Below are 9,139 nucleotides of genomic sequence, written 5' to 3'. Positions count from 1 at the left end.
TTTGTGGTTGCAGTATTCTTCTTCATTTAGGGCTATTAACAAGAATTTCTCAATGAAATGCTAACATTAAGCAAAACTGAAAGGTATTAGAATTAAGAAAAGTAGTTTAAAAGAACAGAAATAGTTTCTAAATGTCTGTAAATTTACACTTTTTTTTAGTCTTAACTGGATAAGTCATTCTCAGCTTTGTATAAAGGAGAAAATAACGAAGAATACACATACTGTATGATGGCAATTCTCTTTAATCAAATTGGAAGCATCCCTAGCTGAGCACTATGAGCTCTTCACTGTAGTTCTACCCACTGTAGAGGTCCTTATAGAGCTTTGCCAGGAAGGTCAGAAGGTTTAGACGTCAAGTGATCTCCACTCTCTTTGGCCATATTCCCTTCTTTGGCTGGATCAAAGGCCATCATGTTGCTGTTTCATTGCATGTCTGCTGATAATGTAGGTCTTCTTACGGTCCCAGAATCTGTATTCACCTGAGAAAATAATAATCTCAACTTCAATATTTACCAAGTAAGCCTTTTTCATTTTCTTTTTTTTTCTTTTCTTTTTTTTTTTTTTTTTTAATTTTACAAACCCTTGAAGACATAAGCCATAAAATCCCTCTGCAGCAGAAAAACTCAAGAGCTTTTTAAATCAAGGTTTTGGGCAACTCACTAGGCTTCTTTGCTCTCTGTAACTGGCAGTACCATAACAAATTCACATATGAATCTGCACACTCTCCCTACTTGGTTTCTGCACTATCTTTCAGAAGGGAAACTTGTTTTCTCTATTATGTTCAATTTTTTGTTTAGTTTTTAAATTGTGGATTGGAGACAGAGTTGCAATCCGTAGTGACACGTTGGTTGCCCTCAAAGTGGAAAGTGAGCTGAGAAGTAGTCAATGAAAGTGGAGTCTAACTTTTTGTAATGCAAAGGTCATATTTTTCAATATGTAGACTTCTAACACTGTTGAAGACTGTCTCTAGGTGTTCAGGATGGTTAGTTATAGTCCAACCCACTTTTACAATCCTGGGTTCGCAGCAACCCTGAGTTGTTATAGCTGTAGACCTTGATGAAGGCATCCAAAACTGTGACATGTTTCTCACCCGGGTTGTTTTTGTGGGTTTTTTTATGGGAAGGCTCAGAACCTGTGCTTCTAAAGAGACATGGTTACCATTAGCACTATGGACTAGGCACAGTAAAAGTGTTCAGGCACTGCAAGACCTGTTTCTTAGATTGATCTCACTATGGAACACAGAGGAGGGGAGCTGAGAATCTTGTACGGTGTCAAGTTGAATTTCCCCATTGGAAATGATCGATGATATTTTGATCAGTAAAATTTAGATTGCATATTAGGAAAGCATTCTTCACTGGAAGGCTTGTCAAGTGTTGGAACAGGCTGCCCAGGGAAATGGTTGAGTCACCATCCCCTCATCATAATGAGGTATTTATAACACTACCTACCCCAGGTGGCACAAACCTCCTCTTGGCAATTAAAAGTTACTTGCTAGCACCTCTAAAGCCTGAAGAACCTTGGGACCATTTCTCCCAAGTATTGTCCTGAGACTTTCTTTATGCTGTGACCATTGCTGCTTGATAAGTCATTGTGGCTGCTTGTTTCTGCGTGTCATTTGACCACACAAGTGACTGTGTGTTCTCAGTGGAAGGCCCATGTCTTGGGAAATCATTGATCTGAGTTTGCCTTACAAATTGCTCCACAAGATTATTTTGTCCTGTCCAGATTTCTGTGTAGCTTATTATTCTAGGCTTTCACCATGTCAAGTCTTAGGATAAAAGAGAAACATTTAGGAAGTGTCAGCTCTAGCATTTACAAATACACTCACTAGTTTTGGTTAATTGGTGATCAGTTAACCTGAAGCAAAACAGTCTATTAGAGAAACACAGTAAGCCAGTGCTTACTAAGAGTACCCAAAATGCTTTCAGTTACCTTTTCTTCCTGAACGCTTTGATTTCAGCAGGGAACTGAGTTAGGATTTTCAAAATATGCTCAACTGTAACTCACCTTTGAAATTTCCAGCTTCTTTCTCCCATTCAAATATTCCAGAAACATTTTTACTGAAAGCTATCACGTCAACTCTGCTGAATCATGACACCTTATCATGGAAAACACCTTTTAAAATTTAAGAAAACTGCATTTTCTAGGGAAGTAAGTCAAGACAATAGCTCACTTTTTTAAAAAAAATTTGTCATTAATAATTTCACATTTGAAATTATGATAAATTTATTAAGCTTGAAATGGCATTAAAATTGACTTCTTCTGTGTCATTCTCATGACTCTTACTGAAAAATATACACCAGATGAGAAGTATATATTTATGTTTAGTACTGTTGGGTATTGAAAGACAATTCCAATTATTATATCAGTCAAGTATTATGTAAGATGGAAAAATTAAAATGAGGTTTTGGAAACTTGCTGATGTTCTCCAGTTCTGATCCTCACAAGGGTTCTTCTCTTATGCCTGTTCCATTTCAGTAATAAAAGCCAGCCTATACTGTCTTTTGAAGGATCTTGTTGGCAAGTGGGTTTCAGCAGCAGTAGAGCAGTGGACGACAGTATTGTATCCCATTTTGCAGAAGATTAAAGTCAGGTGCAGAAAATGAAATTATTTGTCCCCAAGGTCATCTATCAAGGCAGGGGTAAAGTTAAACTTTATGACTCCAGAGAAGTAGCACGATGATACATTTCTTAAAAGTCACCATGTTGGCTTTTTCTGCGTAAGATTTAGTTGTGATGGCATTTATAATAACAGCTGGTTGTGTCAAACATTTTTCCTTTTCTAATAGTAGAATGTAACATTGCTTGATCCTCTCTCTCTTTGTTCTTTATAAAGAAATTGTTTAAACCACAAGTGTAAGTGGCAAAATCCCTGTAGTTTTAGATCATTTGCAATGGTATGGGATGTACTGTGTGTTTTGCTTGTTGTATTATTGAAAATACAGAGGACTTCACAGCAGAAGTGAATGTTTTAGGTTTGCACACATTTGTGAGAATGTTAATACTGCATTGTGGGAATAGTGCTGAGTTCCCTGTTATCATGCAAGCAATTGCTAACTGTAGACCTCTGACTTTGTAATTTGTTCTTTATGGACTAGCCTGCAGCCAATAAGCAAAATCAATAGTCTTTGCTGAAAAGTAAGCAAGTGCCAGTGTGTTATGTGACAGGTGAAGATACATGTGCTTACCAGGGGTCAGGGGGCCACATCAAATTTCTCTCTGACTTCTTTTCAAAAAGCTAAATCCATTTAGGGAGCATTCGTCATTGGAAAATGTTGCAGTGGGGAATTAGACAGGCTCCTGCTCTTCTTTTCTCATTTAACGATGTTTGTTTTCAACAGTCTGTTCAATAATGTCACTGAGAAGAAATTATGTGAGAAGAATAAAGTGCTTATAGTCTATTTATTTATTCATTCATTTCTGTAGAATAACACTAGCTGTTGCATTCTCATGTTTATTAATGCTATTGTGGCAGTCCAAATATTTGTTTGTTCTCCTTTTCCTTTGGAAAAAAAGGTGGGACAGAGCAATATGGAACAGATTGCTTACTGTTTAAGCCTAAGGTGAAGGTTACACACTGTAGCAATACTATATATAAATATATATATATACACATATATTGTTCCCAGTATATACCATAATTTAGTACTACACAGAGTATGGGGAGTCTCTTGTTTTCCAAGTGGAATGACCAGGATTGAGGCCACTCAGAATTCTGCTAGAAAACACAACACCAGCAGCTGAGATGGATGCTGCTGGCCAGTGATAAAACAGGCTGTTCATAGTGGATGGTACTAATGCAATTACCTCTTTTGCATTAAATACTGAAAATATGTCAGTGTTCTGAGTTCTAAAGCTGTTGTTCAAACCAGCCCCTGTATCTAAACAGATCAGAATATAATGAAGGGCAGAAAGGGATTTTTTTTCTGAAAACCTGAAGTAGCTTAGGCTCATAAGCTACCAAATGGAGGGACTTTGGTATTTAGAACTTAAAGTTATATTGGCTTTTAACATTCAAGCACCTAACATATTCTTTTGAAAACTTTAGATTCAGTATAAGAGCAAAAAAGATAGAAGGCTTAATGCCATTGTTTGCTTCGTATTGAATGTAGTTGCTCCATTTAATAGCCTGGACTGCTGCCATCATGCTATCATATACACATGTGCACTCCCAGTCAGGAAAAACAAACAGTCACCACACCGGTTCAATCAGATTAAAGGTTCCCTGTGTGAGAGCTGAATAACAAAAACCAGATTGGTGTGTTAGATTCCTCTTGTGTCCTGTTTGATTTTTAACATGCATAATAAATGTCCCCTAATTTTTCTGCCCAGCTTTCTCTGGGCTGTTTGTTGTTCGTGGCTGTTTGTTGGCTGCTGACCGCACAAGTCATTACCGTAGTGCTTTCAGATGAGCACTGCATTTGAAGATGCTGAACAATACCTGATGCTTCCAGAAAGCTGTTGTTGAAGCCCTTCAACCTGCGTGCTGTCGTGCTTCATGCCTCACTCAGTTTGAGAATTCACAGGCAGCATTCAACTAGTGAATGTCCAGGTTCAGAGCGTTCAACAAGACCCAAAAAAAAATATTTTTAAGTTGACTCACAGGGCCTCTCAACTGCCAACATTAAGAAGTGAAGAAGAAAGCTCATTTTCAACATATTTAAACAAGACTGGTGCCTTCTTAGCTACAAAATATTTAAATAAAATATTTTTTAAATAAAAGCCATGGGCTCTGCAAAATTCTATACCATTAAATTCAGTTACTGTGGAATCATCTTGTTCTGCACTATTTTAGTGTGTCAAGGTATAGTTCTCTTCTTGACAGTTCAGGCAAGTTCTTGAAGTTGTGGTAGACAACTGAGGAAAAGAAAAGGGCAGGGTTTAGATCTTGCAGCTGTTTTTTTTTCAGGGAATGGGTCTGTCAGCAGACTACAGACAAATCAGAACTTGCCTTCCCATCTCAGGTGTTGTAAAAATAAACTTACAGTGGATGTTTATAGTTTGAGAACTGAAAAGACAAACAAAAAACTACTCCAACCTTTCTTTCCTGGTTTTCCCTTCAAAGGGTAGAACAATTGCTGTTCTGCAGTGACAAGAGATAAAACTAAAGTGACTCGAGAGATCCCTTGAGCTCCCAGATCCAGAGGGCTGAGGTTAAGCTTGAGGTTTGCCTGCTCAGCTCCTTTTTTTTTTTTTATTGGGTCTTAAACCTTTCTCACACTAAATAAACACCCTTTTATAGGCTTTTTCTTCGCAAATAGCAAGTTTTGTAACTTCATACAAAAAAGTCTAGTTGCTGATTCAAACTAAATTGGTCCTTCATTGCTACCAGTCCCTGTGTCCCTGAGGACCACAGGTCTCTGAACAACAGCTACCACATGCTGGTTCTTGCCTGGCCCCGCTCCCTTGCTGGGCCTACATCAGAGCTTCAGGTCTAATCTGTTTTGAAATTCATATCCTGGATCTGGTTTTGATCACCTGAATGTACTTATTGATCTTATTGTGTGAGGTGCATCATCCAAGCGCTGAGCACCTACACCTGACCAGTTGCTGTGCCCATGCAGCCAAATGATTGTGTGATTGTAATACTACCAGGTATACACACGCTATCTTTAATTTAATTAGTCCAGGTAATGGCAAAAATGCCAGATCCTTTGTGGGCCAGCAATTGCAGCACTATGCCAGGTCCCCAGAGGGCTTGTACAGTTCATGCTCATGTCTGTGCTGCCACGTCCTCGCAGCTGTTCTTACTGCTTTGCTACCATGCCATCGCTTGGCTGCCTAGGCACAGCATTCAGTCCAGTTTAACCAGAAGTCTGTTCCTTTTAACTCTCCCAGAACCCTATCATTTATAATCTTGTCTTTTTCTTGCTTTTATACTTGCAAGTATCTCATCAAAAGAGATTACCAGCAAAATTTCTCTGGTGGTTGTCGCTTCCTATTTCATCGCCAACACGCAACGTATACCATTTACAATAACAACTCCTATCACTTGTGTGATGGCAGAGCAACGCATTTGGTGTGACACATGCAAAGAGAGAGCAGTGGAAGAGGCAAGCAGCTCATGTTCTAATAGATAACAAAAGTTTGAACATGCATGCTTCTTGGCAGTGGTCTCCAAAACTGTGATATGTTGAGGTTTTAATTTTGAGGACTATCCAGATCATGTCACTTACATTTATTTTTTTTCCTACCCAGCTCATCAGCTGCAAGATGTTCTTTTTTCAGTATCTTCATTCTGGACATGTTAAAATCAAACAAAGTCTTTCTGAGAGGAATACTTTATAATTTTATTATCCTTTCTTTCTCAGTGTGTCACTATGCGAAGTGTCATATTTTATCAAGGGGGGTGGGTTACATATGCTTGCAAGATCAGCTACAGAAAATGTATCTTACTGTCAACTTAAGCCTTTCTCTGGAAAGGAATCAAGGGAACCTGTCTAGAAATCAACAGTATCTGTGTGAGCACAAAGCATCTTCCATATCCTTACCTATTGCATTATTCTATATGAGCCTGTTTGCTTTCCTTTAAACCTCCTTAAAGGATAATTGGTTCTTTTCTCTTTGTTAACTCAACTACAGTTACATCATATGCCACATTTTACTTTTTACCATTTCTCTCCTTTTCCAAACACACTGTAAGGATTACATGCTTTATACATGTGTTCTTGTAGGGCATGACATTGTGCTGCTGACAAAGAAATATTATTAATATCTATATAAAGCCTAGAGAAGAGCAGAGGCAAATTCTAAATTAGTTTACAGAACCAACTTTTACCTTAATCATTCAGAAATAGTTTCATGGAGAAGCAGTGACTTGGTATATATTCCTGTGATCTGTGCTTGTCCACTGCATAAAAATGATTCCTGCTGACCTTAGAGGACTTTGGAAAAGGTTCCTGGAATGGCAGAATGGAAACCAGAATGAGATCCATGATCAATAAAATTTCAAGAGACCATTCGTAATTGTTTCTTAACCATTTTCTTAAAGGTTTCTTTTCTGGCAATCACAAATGGGGCAAATTTATTCAATTAATTTTACTTTTCCCATTTCTAATAGTGAGTAATAGTCTAATGATTCATTATTTGAAATTTCTCCTGGAGCAAGTTCTGCAGCTAATACCTTTATTCATATACAGAACAACATTTTTAATCACATAAATATATTTTTGCCAAAATAAGCCTTTGGTCTGCAATTTTTCACAGGCAGTTCTCTACAAATGCATAATATTCAAAATTTCTTTGTAGTGGGAGCTGTAAGTCAAAGCATGCTTAATACTAAATTGGTAATCGTAAGTATTCCTAGTGATATAATCATTCTAACTGATTCTTCAGGCTATGATGGCTAAGTATTATAACTTTTTTATATATACACTGGTAAAACTTGCTTTGCATTAAGATTTCTATTTTGCAATGCTTTCTACCAGGAAGTGAATTATTTTTGAAAAAGGAAGCCCTATGTAATTAGAATGCAATTCAAGTGAATCAACTTCAGAAAAAAAAGCTCATGTATTAGGTTGTTTTTACATATATAACTTCTCTTTAAAGAAAATATGAGATTAGTTTGTCAATTGGATCAAAATTACTTAAAAATTGATTACAATTTCTCAAATAGATTTCCAATGTGAGAAAGAATGAAACAACTGGAAGTTAAGAAGGTTCTGCTCACAAGAAGTGTTGTGTCTGACCAGTCCTCTGGAAAAGTTTCGCTGCTGTCCACTGAGCAATAATGTTTGCTTCATTTTATATCTCTAAACAGGCTGGAAAAAAAGTATCAATGTTACTTAGCTGTGATGCAAATAAATATTCATACCAATGGCACATGCATAGCTAATTGAACAGTTTTTGTTAATATTATACTAGATATTCATGGGCATGTGCCTTTTTCTATAATGAAAATACTGCCTGAGGCTAGCTTTGTTTTTCTTGTCAAGAACAATTTATGTGCTTTCATTTAAATGAATATAAACTTCTATTCTCATGACAAAATAATTCACCATTAATTTGGGCAAAGAATTTCTTTATTCCCTTTGTGGTGCATTTTATTGAAAAAGAAAAACCTAAGTGTATCATGGAAATTTTCTCTGTGCATTTTGCTTAATTTCTGTAATAACTTGCATGAATATATAGGGATTTCAGTGATTACTTGCTTAGTAAATATGGGATATGGGCATATGAGATATTTTATTTAAAATAAATTGGAAAAGAATTTTCTTGAAATAAGTGATTGCTTCCCAAATATTTTAATTGTTTTACACACACAATTTAGGAATATATACAATAAAAACACTGCCCTTCCCTTTTATTTCTTTCCTTTTCTTATTTTGATTCTTCCTCTATTATTTATAGCTGAGATTCTGATCTTCAAGTATGTTTTGGTAGGTGAGTAGAGCTACAGTGAAGTAAGAGCAGATCTCACAGTTGTGACTGAAAAACATAGCACGAATGGAGATGTTAACTGCTGAGAAAGGTCTGAGGGGTTTCTTCTCCCCTTTATTGGGTAGCAAAGTATATATCTACTTTTTCATGGGACTCTTATTTTCTCATATTATTAACTGTTTATGCACTCTTCTCATTTAAATTTCAGTGATGTTACTTAAAGGTGACAAATGGTGCTAAGCACTGATTTAACTAATGAATTAATTCAGTTCAGATGGCAAATTAAGGCTGCCTAGTAAATAGAATATAACTATTTCTATTAGAAGAGTGAACCTCAGGCTACTCTGCTGTCTGTGACACACAGGTTATTGGCTACATTATGATTCTTTCACAAAGTGCCTAAATTGCAATTCTTGGCAATGCACTTTTAATCAAGTGCAGATACTCACCATGGAGTTCAAGCACCTAAAGGGGGGAAAAGAGAAATGTAGAAAAAGCAGGTAAAGATTAACTGTTACTGGAGATGATGGATCTAAGGCTATATAGTAAGGAAGTTCTTGACTTACTTTAAAATTACTTTTCACTGTTATAAATTAGTGCTTTAAAAAAAGTATCACATATTTGGCTTTCAGGAGTGATAAGCTCCAGTGACAAAGTGGTTTTTCAGGTAATTATAATGCAAGGAGTTATATATTCTCGTAATGCAAACCTGCAATGACTGCTTGGCATGTTCTCTTTTGGATTTAGGAGCTTATTTCTA

At 36.6% G+C, this 9,139-nt stretch overlaps 1 long non-coding RNA gene across 1 annotated transcript; it reads right to left on the bottom strand.

The window, feature by feature from the left end:
- Positions 1-240: 240 nt before the first annotated feature.
- LOC126639873 (uncharacterized) lies at positions 241-7,750 on the bottom strand. Its single transcript, XR_007628898.1, has 3 exons — positions 7,670-7,750; positions 6,779-6,899; positions 241-479 (listed from the first exon to the last, which is right to left on the bottom strand). It is a non-coding gene; the product is annotated as an uncharacterized LOC126639873 (long non-coding RNA).
- Positions 7,751-9,139: the final 1,389 nt, after the last annotated feature.

Source organism: Myiozetetes cayanensis, unplaced genomic scaffold (assembly GCF_022539395.1).
Source record: "Myiozetetes cayanensis isolate MyiCay16 unplaced genomic scaffold, myiCay2020 scf2-11, whole genome shotgun sequence".
Taxonomy (NCBI): Eukaryota; Metazoa; Chordata; class Aves; order Passeriformes; family Tyrannidae; genus Myiozetetes; species Myiozetetes cayanensis.
The sequence above is the reverse complement of the archived record's forward strand: the minus strand, read 5'-3'. Positions and strand labels throughout refer to the sequence as shown.